Source organism: Tupaia chinensis, unplaced genomic scaffold (genome assembly GCF_000334495.1).
Source record: "Tupaia chinensis unplaced genomic scaffold, TupChi_1.0 Scaffold000085_1, whole genome shotgun sequence".
Lineage (NCBI taxonomy): Eukaryota > Metazoa > Chordata > Mammalia > Scandentia > Tupaiidae > Tupaia > Tupaia belangeri.
This window is the reverse complement of record NW_006159547.1, coordinates 8,506,194-8,530,906: the sequence shown is the minus strand read 5'-3', so window position 1 is coordinate 8,530,906 and position 24,713 is coordinate 8,506,194. Positions and strand designations below refer to the sequence as shown.

The window sequence follows — 24,713 nt, the reverse complement described above, 5'->3', positions numbered from 1 at the left end:
TCAACCTAAGTGCCCAAGAAACACTGAATGAATAAAAAAATTGTTCCCCCTATACACAATATTCCCTGTATACTATTCAGCTGTTAAGAACAATGAATTCCTGTCATTTGGGACAAAATGGATGATCCTGAAATATATAATACTAAGTGAATTAAGTTAGGCTATGAAAGGCAAATACTGTATGTCCTCTCTTAGCATATTTAGAGTATATTAATTCATTAGTGGAACCTAAAGGACTTGAAAGTGAGGACAGAAGTCTGACAGCTTTTTCCTGTTTCTAAAATCCCTTCCAAAGGGCCTGGGCTGAGTCATGCCCACAGACATTAACAGACCATTAACAGACCATTTTAGGACATTTGATAACAAAAATCTTTCTACATCCTGTCCCTGGCATAGTATCCCTGTAATGGGTGAGTCATGCCCACAATCACTAACAGACCATTTTGACTCTTTGATAACAGGACTCTTCCAACATCCTGTCCTTGGGACAGTATTTTGTGACCGTATACAAGCCCCCCCATCTCTGTTTCAAGACCTCCCTGCACATGAGAGAGACAGAGAGACAAAAAGCAAGAAATCATCCCTCAGAGGGGATGGCCATGCCGCAATCCCTTCTCCTCCATTCTCCTCTCGGAATCTTGGGCACGCCCACACATGCACCTGGCATGAATTTAAGCCACCGGGTCCGGGACTCAAACCGTGGTTGACTACATGGGAGTCCAGTGACATATCCATTACGCTAACTGTTGGTCCCAGCTCTTCACTAAATTCTAAACTTTGTCCCTCACTCTCAAAATCAAATAAAAGGAACTCCTGTACTTGATCACCTTGAGAGAGAGGCATGTTTTGTCTCCTCTCTGGGCCTAGGTCACTCAGATTCATGCTTAAAAATAAACTGAATGAATTAATTATTTTTGCAGAGTTGGTCATTTCTGTCAATAATAATATAGAAATAAAGAATGTAGGGACCAGCCAATGACATAGTGGTTAGGTCACTGGACTCCCACATAGCTGACCACAGTTTGAGACCTAGACTTGGTGCTTCAAAATCACACCAGGTGGGGAACCAGCAGTTAGCATAATGGCTATGTCGCTGGACTCCCACGTAGTCGATCGCGGTTCGTGTCCCGGACCCGGTGGCTTAAAACTCACGCCAGGCACATGTGCGTGCATGCCCAAGATCCCTAGAGGAGAATGGAGGAGAAGGGATTGCAGCATGACCATCCCCCCTGGGGGGTGATTTCTCGCTTTCTGTCTCTATGTCTCTCTCTGTCTGTCTGGCGAGCACATGCACCCTATAGCAAAAATCTCTCTCAAAAAAAAAAAAAAATCACACCAGGTGTGTGTGTGCATGCTCAAAATCCTGGGAAGAAAATGGAGAAGGGATTGTGGTGTGGCCATACTTTCTGGGGGATGATTTCTCACTTTCCTTCTCATCGTGTCTGTCTCTCTCTCTCTCTCTGGAGAGCACATGCACCCTAAGGCAAAAAACCTCTAAAAAGATAAAATGAAGTAGAGAGTATAATTGTAGATACTAGAAGTTGGGTAAGGGAGGGGTTTGTAGGAGATGAGAAATTAGTTAAAAGACATGTGTGCATGTAAACAAGTGAAATAGGTTATAGAACACAATGAACTCAGTAGAGTAATGGATGTTGGTGACAATTTAATATGTATCCCCCCCCCAAAAAAAACAGTAGAGCAAATTTTGAATGTGTATAATATGTTATAAATGCTGGAGATGGTGACCATGCTATGTCCTTGATTTGATTATTACACACTGAATATAGGCTTTGAAAATCCATACTGTATTCTGTAAATATATGAAATGATTACATTTATATAAAAAATCACCATAAATATTATTTTTAAAATTATTAGAAAATGCTAGTGGGTTAAATACAACATATGAGAGAAATAGATCACAAAAGAAATCCTATGTTCTTAATGTGAACAACTGGAACTATTTTGTGAGATATGGAAACATAAGGAATTCTGCCTGTGTGTGGTATATATGGTGTGTGTGTGTGTGTGTGTGTGTGTGTGTATGTATGAGTCAAGAGCTCTGACTTGAGTTTTTCAAGAGAGCAGAGGGTCAAAAATGTACACATAGGAATCATTAAAATATAGTTAATATTTAAGTGCCATTAGTACTGACATTAAGTAGGAAGACAGTACACATGTAAAAGAAGAGATTGATGAGGAGTAACCAGAGGGATCCTTCAACATTACAAAGATACAGGAATGGAGGCCAGCAGGTGGTGTGGTAGTTAAGGTGTTGAATCCCAAATGGACAACTGGGTGGTTCTGCTTCTTTACTGCAGCTTGAAAAACATGCCAGGCCTATGTGTATGCTTGACCAAAATCCAGACAGGAGAATGGAGGAGAAGGAATTGCAGGGTGACAATCCCCCCGGAGGGTGATTTCTTACTCTTTCTTCTCTTTCTTTCTGTCTCTAAAGAGCTTACATGCCCTATAGCAAACTACTAAAATAAATAAATAAATAAAAATAAAAAACAACAACAACAACCAAAAAACCAAGAAGGGCCAGCAGGTGGTGGTGGTTGTTAAGGTGGCTGGGTGCTACATGACAGACTCCACTATTGAAGTCATTGATCTCAGTGGCTTAAAAAACAGAAAAAAACAACAAGCTGAGGGTTAGAGCATGCATGCCCTAAATCCTGAGAGAACAATGGAGAAGGGATTGTGGTATAGCTATCTCCCCTGAAGGGTACTTTTTCATTTTCTCTCTCTCTTTCCTTGTCTGTCTCTGGTGAACACATGTTCCCTATAGCAAAATAATAATAATAATAGTAATAAATATAGAAGAAGAAGAACCAAAATAGGAGATTAAGTAGGAGAAACTAATGAAAGGGGAGCAAAAACAGAACAGTGCCATACCTCAGATGCTATGGTAGATTACACTGTTGTGCACAACTATCCACTCCCTATCTGGTAAGAATAGTCATTACTGCCTGTGGTCAGGTTAAGTCTCAAAGAGTATTTTTATACTCCATTGTTTTTGGACTCAGTCATGTGATTTATGTTGGCAAGTGGAATATGTTCAGACAAGTTGTATGCCACATCCAAGCAGGCTAAACCCATTGCAAATTTCTCCCAGCCATTTGTTCTTGAGCCCTCTGCTCCTCAAGGCTATGTTTCAGAGAGAACTTTCTCCTTTGCCCCTTGTTCCAGTAGATACAAACCCAATGCAAAACTTGGAGTAAATCTATGTCAAGGTAAGTACAGAAACTTTCTATCTAAACACAAAGCAGAATATTGTAACTAGAATCAGAAATAGCCATTAATTTTAAGTCAATATAATTTTGTTGATATTTGTTGTATAGTATAATCCACAAAAGCAGACTAATACAGAAGCAGAGAGATGAATTTTGAGGGGAAGTCACAAATCTGTGAGAGATGGGTATAGAAAAGTGTTCATTAGATTTATTGTACGACTTGGAAGTTGTTTTGGCTGCAATTTAAAACTGGGGGGGGGTTAAGAGTATATAGAAAGTGAGGAAGTAGCAAAGTAAACATAAGCTTTTTAAGACTATTTTTACAGCAGTAGTTCTAAGAAACATGGTAGCTGGAGATGTATACATGTCAACACAAGTTGGAAGACAGGAGATAATGCAACATGACGCTGAAAGTAATGACTAGTGTAGAGAGAAACTGGCAGTACAGGAGAGGGAGAGAAGATTAACCTAAGGAGCAAAATCTTGAAAAAGTTAGAGGTTATGTGCTTTAAATCCTATGTTGAAGAACTGGCCCTTGATAAAAAAGAAAAGACCTTGTATAAGGGAAAATGAAGTGAAAGTATTGCTGCAGGTAGGTGTGTTGACTGGGTAGTGAGAAATGAGGAGTTGCTGTTTGAAGTCTGTTCTTTTTCTCAAAGACATATGAAGTGAGTTTCTTAGATGGGAATGGCTCAATAAAGGAACATAGAGGTAAAGGACAAAATGGCTGTTCATAGTGGAGGCAGGGAAGCACACTTTCTAGAGAAAAAGAGTAGGATGGCAGGGTAGGATTAAAAGATTATTTGAGATTTAGGATCATAAAACTTAAAGTGAACCTAGTCAGTCTAGGTATCTTTCATAGGTGTCAGTCTAGGTGTAATTTTAGAGACCATAGTGAAGCACAACCTTTCTTTGAATTCAGCTAAAAAAAATAATAGCACATAAATCTTTTATTTTGAACATGTATATAATCATACTTTAATGGCAAATATAAAGAAGAATTGACTATTTTGCTACAAGTTTTTAAAAACAGTTATGGTACTTAACCTCAAGTTCATGATTTCTTAAATATAAAAAAGTATGGATCAGAGAGTAGAATGTAGAACCTTCTGAATAACTTGAACTATTATAAATTAACTTTAAAAAGTCAATAGAGAGTCTCGAGCTCTAGCTGGCCAACGAACATACGCTCTCCAGGATCTTCAGTGCTCACAGCTGCCGTCAACGTCGCTGGAGTTCCTCAAGACTCATCCGCACCACCCACCCACCACACTCTCTGCCATTGTAAGCCGTCATCATGATGAAGCTTGGATACGGCTGGTAAAAATCAAGGTGATTCCTCTCAAAATGGCTTCTCCTCCAAAGGAGATAGAAGAAGACAGTGATGATGAGGAAATGTCAGAAGATGAAGAAGATGATAGCAGTGGAGGAGGTTATCATCCCTCAGAAAAAAGGTAAGAAGCCTGCCACAACTCCAGCAAAGAAGGTAGCAGTTTCTCCAACAAAAAAGGCTGCAGTTTCCACACCTGCCAAAAAAGCATCAGTCACCCCAGGCAAAAAGGCGGGTTCCATACCATCCAAGAAGACCATTACACCAGCCAAAGAAGTCACAACACCTGACAAGAAGGGAGCCACACCAGGCAAAGCAACTCCTGATAAGAAAGGGGCTGCCACCCCAGCCAAGGGGGCAAAGAATGGCAAGAATGCCAAGAAGGAAGACAGTGATGAGGAGGAAGAAGATGACAGTGAGGAAGATGATGAGGATGAGGATGAGGATGAAGATGAGGATGAATTTGAGCCAGCAGTGATGAAAGCAGCAGTGGCTTCCCTACCCTCAGAGGAGGAGAATGAGAATGAGGATGAGGAGGAAGATGAGGATGAGGAAGATGAGACTGAAGAAGAAACTATGGAGACACATCAACCAAAGGAAAGAAAACTCCTGCAAAATCTCCACCTATGAAAGCCAAGACTGTGGCTGAAGATGAAGAGGACGATGAGGATGAGGATGATGAGGAGGAAAAAGAGCCTATTAAAAAAGTTCCTGGAAAATGAAAGAAGTAAATGACCAAACAGAAAACAGCTCCTGAGGCCAAGAAACAGAAAGTGGAAGCCATAGAACCAACCGCATCCTTTCATCTGTTTGTTGGAAACCTGAACAATAACAAATCTATTCCTGAATTAAAAACTGATATTAGTGATGTTTTTGCTAAAAATGATACTGCTATTGTGGATGTCAGAATTGGTACATCTAGAAAATTTGGCTATGTTGACTTTGAATCTGCTGAAGATCTAGAAAAAGCTTTGAAACTCACCAGTTTAAAAGTCTTTGGCAATGGAATTAAAATAGAGAAACCAAAAGGAAAAGATAATAAGAAAGATCCTGAATTAAAAGAAGTATTTGAAGATGCCATGGAGATCAGAATAACCAGCAAAGATGGAAAAAGTAAAGGGATTGCTTATGTTGAATTTAAGACAGAAGCTGATGCAGAGAAAACCTTTAAAGAAAAGCAGGGAATAGAGATTGATGGACGGTCCATTTCTCTATACTACACTGTGTCAAAATCAAGACTGTTAGAGGTAGAAAGAATAGCACTTGGAGTGGTGAATCAAAAACTCTGGTTTTGAGCAACCTTTCCTACAATGCAACCAAAGAAACACTTCAGGAAGAATTTGAGAAGGCAACTTTTATCAAAGTGCCTCAGAGCCAAAATGGCAAATCTAAAAGGTATGTATTATAGAATTTGCCTCATTTGAAGATGCTAAAAAGCTTCACATTCCTGTAATAAAAAGGGAAATTGAAGACAGAGCAATCAGGATGGAGCTGCACGGACCCAGGGGATCACCTAATGAAAGAAGTTAGTCTTCCAAAATTCTGTCAAAGATCTGTCTGAGGATACCACTGAAGAGACATTAAAGGAGTCTTTTGACGGCTCTATTCATGCAAGGATTGTCACTGTCCAGGAATCAGGATCCTCCAAAGGATTTGGTTTTGTAGACTTCAACAGTGAGCAAGATGCCAAAGCTGCCAAGGAGGCCATGGAAGATGATAAAATTGATGGAAACAAAGTTATCTTGGACTGGGCCAAGCCCAAGGGTGAAGGTGACTTCGGGGGTCATGGTGGAGGCAGAGGAGGCTTTGGAGGCCAAGGTGGAGGCAGAAGAGGCAGAATGGATTTGGTAGCAGAGGCTGAGGAGGCTTTGGAGAGTGAGATGGCTTCTGAGGAGGCAGAAGAGGAGGAGGAGACCATAAGCCACAAGGAAAGAAGAAGTTTTAATAGTTTCTCTGTCCCTCTGTCTTCCCTCTTCCATTTGAAATAAAGGATTCTGGGGTTTTAACTCTGTTACCTAATCACTGACAGAGCCTTCTGAGGACATTCCAAGACATTGTGCAGTCTTGTGTTCTACTTTGAAAGTTGTAGAAATAACGTTTCAAGGGATATACTCTTGCTGGTTTTGACTGGATATTCCTATAAACTTTTTAAAGAGATGAGTGGTAGAGCTAACCTTTATCTGTAAATTTTGAATTTATATTGTTTCATCCCATGTACAAAACCATTTTTTTTCTTAAAAATAGTTTTTTTTTTTAATGTGTTGGGCAATTGTAAAAGAGAGCAGAATGTTTTATCATGATTTTTGCTTCAATAATTTTAGGACAAATTAAAAAAAGGTCCTAAACTTAAAAAAGTCAATAGATTTGTACTAAGTCCACCAACACAAAAATAACTCTTCCAATCCAATTTATATGACTTTTTAAAACCTTTATCTCTACTATCTGTGTTATTAAAATGGCCCTTTCTTCCTCATCTATAAACTCAAGATAAAAGCAACTTTACAATTTGCATTATTACAAAGCTCAAATATGTAACATCCTGTTGATATTTTACTAACTTATTTTTATACTTTTTGTTGCATTAAATATAAAACGAATTCATGTATTTTTAAAGTTTACAGATGATCTTTTTCCTTTTCCTAAAAGTAGCCTTGAGTTGCATCTTTATCCACAATCTCTATTATACTTTTCAAAAATTAGTGCTATATATCAATAGTTTCACAAGTATCATCTAGAATTTGAGCTACAGTTATAATTACAATTGTATGGAATGTAAATAGGAATAAATTGCTTGGTAAAATCAGGACACCCACTTAAATTTTAATTTTAGATAAGCAATAAATAATTTTTTTTGTGTAAGTACGTTCCAGATAATATTCAAAAATTCAAATTTTATCTGAAACCCACATTAGATTGTATTTTTATCTGCTGACTCTGACAACCTTAAAAGGGAAGGATTGTCAACAATCCATCCCCTCTTTGTCATTATCCCAGTGCTGTCTAAGATCACATGAATAATGTATACTAGGGTATCCCGAAGCTACCAAATATCAAGTTATGGGTATTGTGGCCATTTATGATTAAACTACCATACAGCTAAAATGCCAACTGAAGACAAATTTTAGAGAGGAGACGAACCTACTGGGTTGTAGCATGTGATGAAGAACTCAGTCTTAGGAACCAGTCATAACCTAAATGAAAGTCCTTGCTACATGGGACCAGCAGTTAGCATAATGGCTATGTTGCTGAACTCACATGTAGCCGGCCATAGTTCGAGTCCCGGATCTGGTGGCTTAAACTCACACCGGGTATATGTGTGTGCGTGTCCAAGATCCTGAGAGGAGAATGGAGGAGAAGGGATTGTGGCGTGGCCATCCCCCCGGAGGGTGATTTCTCACTTTCTATCTCTCTGTCTCTCTGGTGAGCGCACACAGATTATAACAAAACAAAAACAAAAACAAAAACAAAAACAAAAAACTCTCAAAAAAAAAAAGTCCTTGCTACAAATCTTACTCTCTATGCATCCGTAGGCATATTCTTGTTTCTCTGAGATTGAGTTTTATCATTGTGTAAAATGGGATCATAGTAATTACTATTAGTGGTTTTTTTTGATAAAGACTAAATACAGTAATGTATATAAAGTGCTAAGGACAGTGTATGACTATACATGTATGTAATACCTATGTATAATAGTTACATATACCTATATGTAATAGTTGCTGTCTTGAACAATTTTCTCTGATATAAGGGACAGTGAATTTATATTAATATATCATAGCTATGTATATGTATGTATCATATATATTACATGCACATAAATACATGCATATATATAATCAGAAAATTATATTATGAACAAATTAAATTTAGTAAACTAGATTTGTCTATATTAATTCCCTATTTCATATTTTAATGGTTTCTTTATTAGACTGATAGGTATTTACTTGATAAGAAACCCAGTACATTTAAATGATGATAATTGAATGTGTAAAAGTAATAAGTTGGACTCAACCCAATTTTTCCTAATGGTTGATTACTGTTGGTATTTATATAATATCACAAATGATAAAGGGATGAGCCAGAAGGTGATGTGGAGGTTAAGGCACTGGGTTCCACATGGTTGACTTTGCTATTTAAGTTCCGGATAGCAGCTTGAAAGTCACACTGCACACCTATGCCCAAGATCCTGAGAGAATAATGGAAGATAAGGGATTTCAGCATGGCCATCTCCTGGAGATAGATGGGCAATTTTTCACTTTCCACCCTCTCTCTCTGTCTCTGGTATACTCATGCACTATAGAAAAAAAAAAAGGACTCAAATTATGTAAACCCTAAGCATAAATGAAGTTTATTCATTAATAATGTAGAGAGAGGCTAGTGTATTTAGCTAGATAAATGAGAGTCACACAAATGTCTAAATGATCATTTTGCTTACTATTTTCCCTAATCTGGCATGATTTGATTGGCATTTATATTCTTTTTTGTTGTCAGGAACACAAATGAATGTGCTAAAATATATTTTAAGCAATTTTAATGTAATTTTTAGTATTGTGGGATTGAAGAATAATCTTGCTATTGAAGTAATATTGATAAAAAACCTCTAGAAACCAGCAGCTGCATTAACATTTTTAATAAAAATAATTATTCAGATTCCTAAAATAATGTACAATATTAGAACCATCTAATTAATAAGAAAAGAATGTCCCTTCTCTATCCTATGATATTTTGGCTGTATCCCAAATAATATTCACTTTTCACATTGTCATTCGAAATGCTAATTCACAGCTAATTTTTGTTGGTTCATCCTTAGTTCTATTTGGCATTGTTAAAGAAATTGTTTAAAAGTAGTGAAATTCAAGATGCCTGGGGATTAAGTAGAGGAACTAATAATTTCAAGACTCAGTAGGATTCTGAAATTTGTGGCAGATGTTATTTTTAAAAGATGCATTGTTTTAATTGTAGATTTTCATTTTAACTGATTTTATAGCAGATTTTTTCCCATTACATTATAAATAAATTGTTCTCTTGAAGGAGAACAAAATCTTGTTTTCTTGGGGTGGGAAAAACCTAACTGATGTAATAAGATTTGGAGTCATCAGCTTATGGTTTTCATCATAACTTAAGTTTTTAAAAACAAAATAAGATGTGTTGTAAGTTTTGAGTTTACTTTGATTATTAAAATTTATATCCCACAGTGCTTAGGAAAGTAATGTACTTATCTTTAATATAATATTTAATTTCATAATATTTCTGGTAGATACTTTGAATAGTTTGATAATTCCTGTCTATCAACAAGGAACCAGGAAAAAAATTGTCTATATTTAACTGAAAATATCAAAGTAATGTGAGACAAAATATGTTTTTTCTTATATTTCCTAAAGATTTTAAGACTATCCTAGGGCATTCGTTCAATAATAATCATAAAATTTTGTTTAGTGTAAAAAGGTACAGTTTTCTTAATGGTTATATTTGACTTTCTAGGCTTCCTAGGTAAAAAATGGAACATCATGACAGATTAATAAATTTAGTTAAGCTATCCTAAAAAATTATGGTGACATTTTTCCCCAGGTTTCTTTAATCCTTTTTAATTGGAAATTTTAACTCCTTTTTCTAAATTAACCAAAATGTCATCTCTTCATAAAGATATATCTTAGGAAGTATTTTGCACAATTTCTATCACTAACTAATCATTAGATTTGTAATTGATGAAAATCTTTTAAATATCCAAAACTCAATATTTAGTATTTAGTGAAAATTAATAATAGGACAAACCCTGGATTAAATTTTCAGGAATTGATGAAGAAATCTTTCTTTCAAAAAGTTTATGACTTTAAAGGAAGAAAAGACAATTAAGTTAGCTAGTAAAACATAGTGTGTTCTGTGACATGATAGGAGATGTTTAGAATTTTGTGGAAGCTAGGGGCACCAACATCAAAAGCCTTCATGGAAGAAGACTTCCCAGAGTAAATTATTTGTAAACTGAGTTCTAAAGTGTCATGAGGAGAGAGGCAAATGGTATTGGTAGAGGAATGTTGGAAAAGGAAGAAAGCTCTTGGATGATAACCTCTTAAGATGCATTGAAAAGGCAGGTGTGGGGACCAGCAGTTAGCGTAATGGCTATGTCGCTGGACTCCCACGTAGTAGACCATGGTTCGCGTCCTGGACCTGGTGACTTAAAACTCACGCCAGTACGTGTGCGTGCGTGCCCAAGATCCCGAGAGGAGAATGGAGGAGAAAGGATTGTGGCGTGGCCATCTCCCTGGGGGGTGATTTTTCGCTTTCTGTCTCTCTGTCTCTCTCTGTCTGTCTGGCGAGCACACACGCCCTATAGCGAAAACCTCTCCAAAAAAAAAGAAAAAAAAAAAGAAAAGGCAGGTCTGTTTATTAATCAGTTGAATACTGGCTCCCTTTGGAGATCGGTAGATTTACTGCCCATCATTCATCTACACATGTTTATTGTTCACGTTTTGTGTCCCAGGCACAGTTCTAAATTTGGGGGGGACACAAAAATGACCAAAGTTCTTGCTCTTTGGAGCCACATTCTCCAAGATGTAATAAAGACAAATAAAAAGATAATAAATAACTATACAGATCATTGTATAATATGCCTAGTGGTTTTTGATGTATGCTGTGAATGAAAATGAAACATTTAGGATATAGATATTGACAAGAGAAGCATCATTTTTTTATGGAGTAGTCAGAGAGAGACTATCTGTTAACTAATATTTAAGCAGAGACCTTGAGAATTAGAGAACAAGCTCTACAGCATTCTGAGGAAGAAGAGTCCAGGATGAAGCAAGAGAGAGAGTAAAGCCCTAAGGAGGAGCTAGAATATGTTTAAGGAAAAATTAGGAGGTCATTAATGCTGTGGCGAAGCGAGCAAGAGTTGTAAGAGAATGGGTTGAGAGAGAAGTAGATAATCAAATCTTAAGAAACATTGGACTTTAAATTGCTCTTCAAGTTGCTATCTTGATTTTGCCCCTTACCACTGATATGGCTCTGAGAAAGTTATTAGACACCTGAAAATAATGAAAAGATTAGTCCTAAACTAAGAGATTTTTGCAACACATTAGAATTTAGATTCCAAAGTATTTAATTTTAGGTAATCTAAAATTTAAGATGAGAAGGCCATTCAATAGAGGAATAGCCAAAAGGCATACACAGGAATTTCAGAGGAAACAGAAACATTTAATAAACCAGAAGATATCTGCAACCTCATTAATAATCATGATGATAAATTAAAACTGTCATCTGATTATGTTCTTTGTGAAATAGGCAAAGATTGAAAAGTTTGATAATTGAAACTGATGACTGGAATGTGGAAAAACATAAACACTTTATATTATAGGTGAGACTGAACTGTTGCCACTTTTGCAAAATCATTTGGCACTGTTTTATATAATTAGAAATGAAGATCCTCTAGGAACCGGTAGTTCTACGTTAGAGAAAATCTTGCACAAGTGCCAAAGGAAACAAGTACAAGAATGTTGATTGCAGTACTGTTATAGGAAAACAAAACAACTTCAATGCCTGTCAATAAATGTATATAAAATATCTGTATAAGTAAGCAGTGAAAATTACTTAACGATAATACTTATATTTCCATGGGTGAATCTGCAGAACATAAATGTGAATAAAAACAAGTAAGACATGGAATAATATACATGATCTGATATCATTGGAATTTTATTGTTTAAAAGCATAAAAATTTAAAATGTATTATCTAATGTTATACATATTTGTGGTAAAAGCAAGGAAATTGTGAAAATATAATAAATGTAATTGTTACTCTAGCCTAAAAAGTAAAGCATGATGGGGTGGGGCACTTCAAAAGAGGATTTAAAAATTTACAAAGTTCTATTTGAAAATTCTTGGTGACTCTTAAGAGGTTTGTGGCTCTTTACATATTCATACATACTTATATGTTTTTCTGAACGTTTGAAATATTTTAGAAGAAAAAATCATAAAGAGCAAACGAGAATGTGGAGACATCAACTATAAATTTGAGGAGTTTTTCTCAAAAGTAGAACAAGAAATGTACCTGGAGATACTGGAATTTAATGAGGGTGTTTGGAAGAGTTTTTAACATGAATTATGTTGGCTCATAAGAAGGTGATTTTGATGCTCCTTTTGGCTTGACTGAACTTCTTCCTGGCTCTAGGCCCTTGACCTCCTTTTTCTTAGAGCATTTACTTCAGAAAACTTATAAATGTGAATGTTTTTTATCTGTTTGGTTTACATTTTGTAGTGTGCTTTACTTTAAAATTTTTTATTAACTATAATACTTATATAAATTTGTGGGAAAACAATGGGATTCTCAGTACAGGAATGCAATATGTAATCATTCATTTAAGATAGTTAGCATACCCATTGGCTCAACCATTTGTCATTACTTGTTTTGGGAACATTTAACATTGTCCCTTTTGGTTACTTTCAGATGCACAATATTTTTTTTGCCATTTATATTCTCCACACTAAATTGTATAACACTAGAAATTGTTCCTCCCATCTGTCTGCAATTTCTATTAATCAGCATCTTTCTATTCTCCCACCTCCCATTCTTCCCAGACTCTAGCATTCATTCTTTATCTCTTTACTTCTGTGAGGCCTTTTTCTCAATTTCCACATATTTCTGCATTTATTGTCTTCTATCGCTTGGCCATTATTTTGAGATCATTTTCAGGCAATCAAGAATTTCCTTATCTTTGGGGTCTATTATGAGAGAATTATTGTATTCCCTTGGAAGTGTTAAGTTTTCATGCTTTTTTATGTTTGTTCCAGTCCTATGTTGATACCTGTGCATCTGGTGGGACAGTTGTCTCTTGTGATCTTTTGAGGTAGCTTTCTAAGTGGAAGATGTTTTAAATGAGAATGTGTCTTTTAGTGTGATTACATGGGGTGTTTTGGTTTTGAGTGGGAGTATTCATATAGTCTCTGCAGGTTTTCTTCTGTTGTATTAACTGACAGTGGTGACTGTGAATTCCTCAGTGTTCTAGACTGATTGTGGTAGAAATGGTGTAGTTTTGTTGAGGGTGAGAATCACCAAGTGAGCTGCCTGGCCATAGCAAATCACAGGGGCTGGGGTGTTGGCCTGTAGTCTCTAGGGAAACTGTTGACTCAGGAAATAGAGAGAAAGCAGTCACCTAGGGTGGTAGGACTGAGTGCCAACCTGAATCTAGAGCACTCTCACTGAGGGTGGGACTTACACATTGTGACTATAGTGAGTGTTAGGCTTGGCACTAGTCAGGAGTGGGGGATAAGCCTAATCTGAAAATGGGGACAATGGGGAATGGTCTGTGTCACTGAGTCACAGTGCTTATCAGGAGAATGTTTGTAGCAGAGGCCTGCAGAACATGGAGGGCTCCCACAAAAGGTTGGGACCCTTGCTCTAGAGCTGCTGCATGACCTAGTCCCAGAACAAGTCAGTAGCTATAGGGATGGAGGTTGGAAAGAACCAAATGTGCTCATGTTGACACATGAGCTGGGCCCAGGGCCATCCAGGGCTGTGGGGGCAGAGGATCAAGGGCCCTACAGGGGCAGGGTATATGTGCTCAATTTACTGTGCCAGCCATGCCTATGGCAAACTGGGCTGTAGGGCAGAGGCTGGAGGGGTCCCTCAGGGATAGGAGTAGTACTAAAGCCATGGAATGACCCAGGCTCAGCAGGGTTGGCTCCTGTGTTTGTCAATCTGTTCCTTGGAGCAGTCTTCCTGCTGTGCTGGTACTGATCTCATTCAGACAGTTCTCAAAATGATGCAGCTCTGTTTCTCAGAGTCGTCTTTCCACTGTGCTTCTGGAGTGTATAATGTTGCATGAACTTGAGTGCTAGGGTCTTGACTCCACTGTTTAGTCTAGTGGATGTAGCAGCTGCCCAGGTGAGTTGGTGGGGTTTCAGTGAGTTCTCAGAGATTGAAAGACATGCAAGGAGCTGGTTCTTGGCACTGGTTCTACTTTAACAGTAGTTTTATTACCAAGATAGTGCCTCTCTCTAGCAGTTTTGGTCCTAGGAGTTGGAGTTAACCAAGGGGAGAGCTTTTCCTGAAGTTATGAAGCCCTGCAGATATGAGGAAGTTCCCTGGACTGGGCCCAGGGATATGTGGAGTACTAGACTCCCAGGCACCAAGGAGTGTGAATGTGAAATCTTTCTATGCTCACTTGATAGGTAATTTTTAAAGGAAATTATTTTTTTCCAGTTTTACAATTTAGAGATGTCTTTTAAAAGACCTAAAGGAAACCCTTTGAAATGTAACCATCAAGGAAAATAGTGTGCCCCAATCCTCAATCTTCCAGTCTCTGGAAGGGCATGTGCCCTGACTTTAATGGGTCTTTGCTCCAAGTTGTAAAACTATGCATGCTATGAAGATACAAAAACATTTATTTTTACTTGGCTAAAGCCAATTAGCCAACATGAATGGCTTATAATCTCCCATCCCATACTTAAACTTTCTCTCACCCTTTGTTTCAGGGAATTGAGTGAAGACTGATTTCTCTCTTCCCTAGTTCAATAGACCTGAATAAAATCTTTCTTCCCTGTGTAATTTTCCCTGGCATAGTTTTTGCTTTGACACTTGTTTATATGTTGAATGAAAAGTGACCTTGAAGAGAGATATATTGATGAAGGAAGAAGAAAAAAAGAAAAATAACAGGAGTAAAGGCTTGGATCTATGAAATGGGATGAACTCTAGTGTACATATGGAGGGGCTGGCTTGGGAAGACCATGAAAGATGTATGCACTAAAGAAAACAAAACAAGAAAAGGCAGAACATTTGGGTACAGATTCTGATAGGCTGATAGGTTTGGTAGTGGGAGCTTGTGAAAGTTACATTTTGGTAGATCCCAGTCTTCTTTAAAGCAGGTCATTGTCACCAGAAAAGAGACAGGGGAGGAAGTATTGAAAGTATTAAAAGTGAGGGAAACAATGGCATTAGAGAATGGAAAACTGGTGGCCAAAGAAATAGGATAGGATGTGTTGAAATCAGCAATGGGATTAAGAGATAGAGCCTTAGGAAGGTGCTGTGGTTTAGATAATGGTTTGTCTCCCAAAGGGTCATGTTTTATAAGCTTGGTCTCCAGCTTTGGGAGCTGGCAAAACCTTTACTCAGAGGGTCCTAATAAGAGGGCACCATCCAATTGGTGGGGAGAGTGGGAAGGTCAAGCGAAGGAAGTGGAAAGTTTGTTTCTTCTCTCTTTTTCTTGCTCCCTTTCTCTCTGCATGTAGCTAATGACCTGTTGCTTTTCATGGCCATGTTGGATTTAGTACTAGAAGCTTCCAAATGCTGGGCCTATGTGCTTAGACTTTTCAGCCATCAGAATAGTTAGTGTAACAAACCTCTATTCTTTATAAATCACCCAATCTTAGATATTTATCTTTAACAAGACAATAGCTAAAGAATACAGAGGAGATTAGGATTATATTAGGTCATCAAAGTGGGGTGTTCATGATTGAATACTAGTGGGTTTATAGGAGAGGGAGTGATAATAGAACAAAGATGTATGCATAGTTATAAGCTTGTTCTTTCTTGCCATATGAGTTACGTACTGTGCCACCATAGACTCCATAAGAAGTCTCCATCAACATACTCTTATCAGATGCAGCTGCTTGACTTTAGACCTCCAGAACTATGAGCTAAATAAACCTCTATTCTTTAGAAATTACCCAATCTATGGTATTCAGTTATTAAGCAATAGGGGATGGATTAAACAGTTGATAAACAAACTGTTCACTCAGGTGAGCAGTCTATTGAGTTTAATAAATTAAACTAGGGAAATTTGTAGAAGCAAACAGTAAATTCGTTGGCTATAGATTTATTTTTTTTCTCAGCAAACTTCCCTGGCACAAACGACTAAGTCATATTGACATAGGTGATTTTTAGTCTCAGCTAATAATAATGACACAGATGGTTTTAATTCTCCACCCCTTCTCATCATTCTTTAGTTCAGACTGAAGAATAGACTACTGTCATCTGGGAAAATGATCCATTCTTAAGTATATTACTCTTTTTTTTTTTTTAAATTTTGGAGAGGTTTTTGCTATAGGATGCATGTGCTCACCAGAAAGACAGAGACAGAAAGCAATAAATCACTCCTCAGGGAGGATGGCCACGCCGCAATCCCTTCTCCTTCATTCTCCTCTCGGGATCTTGGGCATGCACACATACTGGGTCCACGACTTGAACCGTGGTTGGCTACATGGGAGTCCAGCGGCATAGCCATTACACTAACTGCTGGTCCCAGTATATTACTCTTTCAAAAGTCATGATTACCTATTGAGTTGCTGTTGATAGACAGAAAGCAAGAAATCATCCCCCAGGGGTATGGCCACAATGAAATCCTTTCTCCTCCATTCTCCTCTTGGAATCTTGGGCACACATGCACACACGTCCGGTGTGAGTTTAGGCCGCCGGGGTCCAGGACTTGAGCAGCAGTTGACTACATGGGAGTCCAGTAACACAGCCATTACACCAACTGCTGGTCCCTTGATAGGGCATTTAAATTTTTAAAAAAATAAACCATAAAAGTGGTAATAAGCTAAAAAAAGAACATGTAGAATGGACACTTATGGTCAAGTTGTTTCTTTAAAATATTGATGATAGTATGTAAACTATACAAAATGTTCATCAGTATTTCTTATACATGATGGGAGTTGTAATATATCTCTTACCACAAGGAAATCGAGAAACCTAAATATGCTAAAAAAAGCATAAATCATCATCTGTTTCAGACTTGATTAGATACTTGAAGCTGTGGGAGGCACATTTAGATTAAAAATTATTCTTTCAAATTAATCTGGTTTGCCTTTAATAACAAGTTTTCTTTTTTCATGTAGAAAAAGTAAAACATTAGGTGTTAATCTATTGGATCAATTAGCAGAATAATTTTGCAGGCAGTTAATTAAGGCCAGTTTCACATAAACATCATTAGACACTAAAATAGGAAATCAGTCAAATAATTTTCAAAATCATTTGCTTTAAAAAAATTTATCTCAGGTAATCAAAGTAAATCCTTTGGAACCTCATTCTATCAAGTTGATATGTTTAACTTTATTATACTGCTATTTAAATTTAGTTTAAAAGTTCAAAACTAAATTTAAATTAGTTTTTTCAATGACAAGGTAACTAATCTTTTGGGTAAAATACAGTATTGTTGTAATAAGATTGCTATAAACAAATTCAGAAACTTACAGAATATAAATTTACTTGGAAATTGTAATGGTACACATTACTTAGTCAAAAATTAATGAATTTTTTATGTACATAGACTTAGAGTAACAAAATATTTGTGACAAAATTGATGTCGGATACAACTAAATATTTCAGCGTGGCATTGAGTAATTTTTCTCTTTATATACCACATTGTTCAGACTTTAGAGATGTTTGTTTTTGAAGAACTACTTTGTTATTCAACCTAAGTATCCTATCATTGCCTCAAACATTTTTTCCCCTAGAGGGATTTTTGCTATAGGGTGCATACCCTTGCTAGGACAGAGAGAGACAGAGTGACAGGAAGCAAGAAATCACCCCAGGGTCGATGGCCATACCACAATCCTTTATTCTCCTTCCTCCTCTTGGGATTTTGGGCACACATGCACATGTGCCTGGCATGTTTTAAGCCTCTGGATCCGGGACTCAAACCATGGTTGTCCACGTTGGAGTCCAGCAATGTAACAATTATGTCACCTGCTGGTCCCACATCAAACATTTAATAAGTGGTTGCCCTAACATTTCTCTGAAAATTAATGAGATATCTTTAATCAAATGTTCAATAAATAGGCTATCAAGAGTCTAGAACTTCTGAAGTTCTTGAAGAGTTGCAATTTTTATTTTGGAGCTTTTTTTATTTTTTCTATTAAAGAGATGGGAGTGAAGGGGCATCCCTAACAGGGTCCCTATTCCACAATCCACCCCCAGCCTCAGTGAGCCTGGATCATGGACACACACATATGCCCAGTATTTTCAAAGAAATCTCTTGATGTGAGCCTGTGATGTTCCTATATGAGTCTGGCATAATAGAGCATTACATTACTGCTGTGTCACGGGTACAGGTCTCAGGATTGCAATTACTGAAAACAAAATTCTAGCAGGAAAATCTGGAAATGAATCAATGCAAAAGCAAAAAAAAAATAAGTGAGCAAATTAAATAGAAGTTTAAAAATAGATATGATTTAGTTTGCTTTGCTTTAGAATTGCTTTTGGAATAAATTGGTTTTGATGAAACTTCCATTTTTCATTGACTAATTTAGATTCTGTACAAGAATGAATTGAAACTCGAGAAGGCCTATAATTTTGCAAGATCCACATTGGATAAAACCTCTAAAACAATGATAAAGATGGCTGACTTTTTAACATTTCTTTTTAAAAGAGTTTATTTTTTTTCTATAAGTGAGAGAGACAGAGATAAAGAGAGTGTGCACACCCTGACATGGTCTTGATGTCACAATACACCTTTAGCCTTCAGCCAGCCCCGGATGATCATGGGCAAATGTACGTGTGTCCATAGTACTCACGGAGGTCTCTGAATTTAAACCAGGAATTTTCCCAGGTGGGATTGCCTTGTACACCGTCACTTGTTACTGCTGCATACCAGCTGGCCCCAAGATGACTAGCTTGATAAGTTTTTCCTGTGAAATATTTGGCAGAGGAAACTGTTCTGACTGCAGATAAAAGAGATGTGTTTGTGAAAATACTTATAAAATATTTATTCATGAAAAAATATAATATTAAAACTGAAAATATGGTATATTTAGTAGATTTTGCTTGAGCTCATCAGTTACCTCAGCCCTGTAGGGAGAATGTTTTCTTAATGAAAAGTATTATAATTATAAAAAATATTCTATTGAAGATACTGATAATTTCCAATTTGTTTACATTGTATTTGATTATGGAGAAGATTGTAGATGATTTTATTAAAAATTAAATAAGATAGTTAAAAATACAATATTTAGAAAAATGACAGTATCATGATTTTAGCACAGAACTAAGAAACTGATTAAAAGTACATGCATATGCATCAATAATATTTATGCTGTTTGTGTTATATTTTAATATTCTAATAATCAAGATAATTTTCTCCTTCATTGTACTTTACATACATTTTTACTTTCTGGGTAGAATTTTATTTTTTAAAGTAATTTTTCTGTTTGTTTTTAGATTTTGGCTACAGGGTACATGTGCTCACTAGAGAGAGACAGAGAGAGAAGGAAAGTGAGAAATCACTCCCCAGGAAGGATGGCCACGCTGCAATGCCTTCACCTCCATTCTCTTCTCAGGAACCTGGGCACGCAAACACACATGCCAACCATGTTATTTAAGCCTCTGGGTCTGGGACTTGAACCATGGAGTTGGTCATGTGGAATCCAGCCTCTCAACCACCAAAATAACCTGCTGACCCTGAAAATAGTTTTTAAATAGAATAATATATGGGTCTTCTAGTATAAAAAAAAAAACAATTTTTCAGTGATAAATATTAAATATTTTTATTAGTTCAATTATTTCAGATATTTCTGTATTTGTTCTTAGGGTTGCTTTAGTTTGTATAATAAATGATAAAGTCTCTTCAACTAATTGTTGCAAATAAAATAAAAATGAAATTAAAGGAGAAGTAGCTAAATTATGAAGAACACTGAAGATGAGGGTAAAAAGCTTAGATTCTATGGGAAAGACACACTTGGGAAGGATTATTTTTCTTACAGTTCAAGGTACAGGAATTTGAACTGAACTGAAGTTTACCCTATACCCTGAATATCTATTAACACAAGCTTCTATTTTGAAGATAAAAATAGCAGCAATAATCATGATGTTCTTTAAGGTTTCGTTGGTTGTAGCAGTCACATAATTTTAATTAATGAGAACTTTTGTAAGAATAAAACTTTTGCTGAAAGCTTAAGTTTTAAGTTTAGTTTATCACAGTGTTGAACTGCCAGCACCTTATCAGTGAAGTAATTATAATCACACAAAATGGCTTTGCACTCTAACAAACAACTTCCTTATATTTACTCAATGTTTAGTACTCAGACATGAAATCAGTTTCCCATGGTTCCTCCTTTCTCTATTTGGTCCAATGGTTTGAAAATTCTTATCGTATGTAGTTTTGCTACACAATCCTTCACACTCAGGTGTTTGTCCTTTTGTATCTATTCACTTTAAGGTTGGGCTGGACATAAATGTGATGTTTATTCTTATTCAGTAATCTTTCACCTAGCCTTTAAAGTTATTTTGACTTGAGTGAACCATAAGAAATGATTGATTTCTGGGCAGCAAAGCAGCAATTTCAAATAGGTGAATTTCAACCTGTACCTTCTTGTCCCACATCTTACCTTCCTTGTCATTGACACCAAGGTTGACAATTTCTTTTTTCATCCCTTCTAAGTACAGGCAATCACATATTACTCTTTAGTATGAATAATTTTCATGATTTTAATATCATGAAATTTATTTAGTTTTTTTTACAATTGGATTTATGATATTTAGATTATAAATAAATAATCTTATCTAGTAGTTTTTACATGTCAGATTATGTACTCCCATTTCACAGATGAGGAAATAGTTACCAGTTATTTAAGTAACATCCCCGTAATCACACATACAGTAAATGTTCAAGTAAGAATTTGAACTTAGAAACTCCTTTCTACTGTACCATACTTCTTACATTTAATTAAGATGAAGGATGGCAGAGATAAGAGGACATAGGAAATTCAAAGAATACAGGACAAAATACAACAGAAACAATAATTTCAGTGAAAAACTTAGTAATTAGTTGTTTGTTTTAAATAAGGATGTGTAAAATACAGATAATTAGTTGTTTGTTTTAAATAAGGATGTGTCAAATTCAGATCACTTTCTTCTTGTAAAAAAGAATTATTTTATTTATCTTATTTGACCAGAGAGGGACAGAGTGGGGGAGGGGAGAGCAAGCTGCCAGGTCTGGGACTTGAACCACAGTTGGCCATGTGGGAGTCCAAGTGCCCTTAACCACCATGCCACCTACTAGCCCCTAGATCACTGTCTGATGAATGAACATAGACATCTTATAGGAGTTTCAAAGTGGTGTTGAACTTTGGGGACTAAGTTTACGAAGTATACTGTGTAGGTTTTGGAAGCATAATATTGGGAAGGACTCCGTTCAGAGATATTTATTTTGAAAAGTGGGAAAGGAAGAGCCGGGATAGGTTCAGTCTTAAGTAATGGAACTAAGAGAAAGAAAGAAAGTGAATAGTCATCATTCAGTAATAGGAGGCACCTAGCAGGGCTCTCCTTGCTCTAGGTGCTCATGATCTAGGGAACAAGGTTGAGGGAAGCTCTGAGATGACAAAGACCCATGTGGGAAGCATGTGTACAGATGGCCTGTTTTCTTCACACATTCTATATCGAATATTGTTGGTGTACCAGGCAATTTTTACAGCAATGTCACTGATTGCATGCTCATCACAATCAGCTGGGATTCGGCTCCATTGTGGTAATTATGACAATGCTAAGAAAATTTGATCACATTTTCAAAATAATCATATTCTTAACATCTAAAATTTATGTAATATTTTGTTAACATAAGACAATGTAAAATTCTAAGAAAATAGTAAACAACTCTAAAAGATAATCGTGTATATTGAGTATTCTAGAAGACAGATTGACATAAATACTGAGTCTTTGAGAGGTTTGCAGGAGTATAAGTTGAATTTGTATGATAATTTATTTTGTAAAACTTTGTTTTCTAGTTATTTTGAATATAAATCAATTGTAATCTCTTTGAATATATATTTCAGTTCATATATAATTGAACAAATGAGAGAAAAGTTAACTAAAGGCTCTTCAAATAAAGTTTTCCTTAGGATCCAATTAGATAAAAAATATTTTCTTTGCAGCAAGTAAATGATTCATTTTTAGCCTGTAAGACTTTAAAGTCTTGCCAATAATAGCTGTGGTTCACCAAATAATACTAACTGAGGCATTTTGCTATTTGACAAATATCAAAAGGAGGGATGTCCTTAAGGTGCGTAGGGTTCTGAATTCTTTGAAGTCATGGATGCTTTTATAAACAAATTTTATTCTTTGACTTTAAGTTCCTTTTTCCTATTATTGAAGCCAAGTCAAATATATAATATTTATTTTTAAATGGGCTGCTTTGATACATATATGCATAAATAGTAGCTATTAGATTGGCTATATGATAAAAAGAATATCCATTATTAGGTTCTAAATATTATTATACATTATAAATCCATTTTTTTTCTTTCTTTGTTTTTCTAAACATCATTATCCTGGCAGGAGATAGTCAGCTTTAGGACACAGTATGTAGACAGGAATATTTTCCTTCAAAGTGAGCTAATGTAAAAAAATAAATAAATAAAAAAATAAAGCTCTGTCCTTGGAGGTTAAAATAATATGAGATACTATTTTTCACCAGTCATCTTGCAGATATTAAAACTTACAATGATACGTAGTATTGGCAGGAATATATTAGTTGAAAACTCATTCTTATATACTGTTGTATGAACACGGATTGCTGCAACTTGTAGGAAAGGCTTTTGGTAATAGAGCAATTATTTAGGACTGTTTTTGTTGCAAATAACAGAAAATTTGACTTACAGCTTCTTAAACTAATATGGTCTATTTTTCTCAGATGTCCAGAAATATGAAGTTAATTGCTGGGTCAGGAGTTTGGTGACAATCAGTACCAGCTCTTCTGTTTTTCTCTTAGCCTGGCCATCATGCATGTCACCTCATGGGCCCCAAATGGCTATTGGTGATTTAGACATCTTATCTGTAGCCAAAGCAGAGAAAAGGAGAAAGGGAGAAGAGCTATCCCAGCTTTGAGGAAAGAAAGGGATCTTTAAATGTTCCCTCAAAACACTTTTGATCATGTTTCAAGGACCTGATAGGGTCTTATGACCTTTCATAGATCTAAGAGGGTTTGGGAAAGCAAGTGTTTGGTTTCCAACCTCTTCAGAGGGAGATAACAAAGGAAAAGAAGCTTGAGGACAATTTTTTAACCATTTCAAAAGTACATTCCTTTGTTTCAGCAATTTCCCATTCATAAAAGTATCTTTCAGATGGATCTCCACAAATATAGTACAGAATGTCTAATGTAAATTTTTTCTGGTATATTGTATCTCACATCTGGTGAGGGTTTTGGTGGTCAGTAACACCATTAGAGGGCAAAATTGAGTATGTATGTGTCTGTGTGCCTCTGTCTTATTCCCTCTCCCTATAAAGCTACCAGGCTTCAATCATGGGGGTCTTGTTCTAGTAACCTTAATCCTAATCTCCTTCCTGAAGCCCTCACCTTCCAGCATCATAGGTTGTTTTCACTCAGTCAAGCCTGACACAATCAAATCTCAACACATGAAGTTAGAGGGCACATTCAAACTCTGCCTTTTTCTCAAGTGGTTACTAGACAATTTAAAATGCATGCATAGGTAGTTGGCTGGCTCTACAGACTAGTCATTAAGAGATCCAGATCCCACATAGATGACTGTGGATTGAATCCTGGCCCTAGCAGCTTAAAAAACAGGGCACATGTGCATACATGTGCACATCCAAAATCCTGACAGGATGGGAAAATGAAGAAGGGATTGTGGCATGACTGTATCCTATTGGGGAGTTATTTTTTTCCTCTTCCTCCCTCTCTTTTTCTGTCTCTCTGTTGACCTCTGGAGAGTGCACTTGCCCTCTGGCAATAAAAATGCAAGTGCATAGGTGGCTAGCCTTTGTAGTTCATATTGACAGTAGTAAGTTAGGCTAATGTCTTGCTTTTCTTTCTCATTCATTTCTTTACTTGGAAAGAGGAAAATTTATCTGACTGCACTGACTGTCTTTGTTGCTTCTCAAGAAGCTATCTGTATCACCTGTTTTTCTACCAAAGGTAAAGGAGTTTACTCTTTTTTTGGAGAGGTTTATTATTATTATTATTATTATTATTATTTTGCTACAGGGAGCGTGTGCTCACCAGACAGACAGAGAGAGACAGAGAGACAGAAAGCGAGAAATCACCCCCCAGGGGGGATGGCCACACCGCAATCCCTTCTCCAGTCTCCTCTCAGGATCTTGGGCGTGCACGCACACACGCCCGGTGTGAGTTTTAAGCCACCGGGTCCAGGACACGAACCGTGGTTGACTACATGGGAGTCCAGCCATTACGCTAATTGCTGGCCCCTCT

General features: G+C 36.6%; 1 long non-coding RNA gene and 1 pseudogene across 1 annotated transcript in view; one reads left to right on the top strand and one right to left on the bottom strand.

The window, feature by feature from the left end:
• Positions 1-6,511, top strand: part of LOC102492489 (nucleolin-like) — a 28,312-nt pseudogene extending 21,801 nt beyond the window's left edge.
• A 12,518-nt stretch (positions 6,512-19,029) lies between these two features.
• Positions 19,030-24,713, bottom strand: part of LOC102483431 (uncharacterized) — a 12,234-nt gene continuing 6,550 nt past the window's right edge. The window contains exon 3 of the long non-coding RNA XR_333741.1: positions 19,030-19,215. This is a non-coding gene — a long non-coding RNA (uncharacterized LOC102483431). The remainder of the gene's footprint in view (positions 19,216-24,713) is intronic.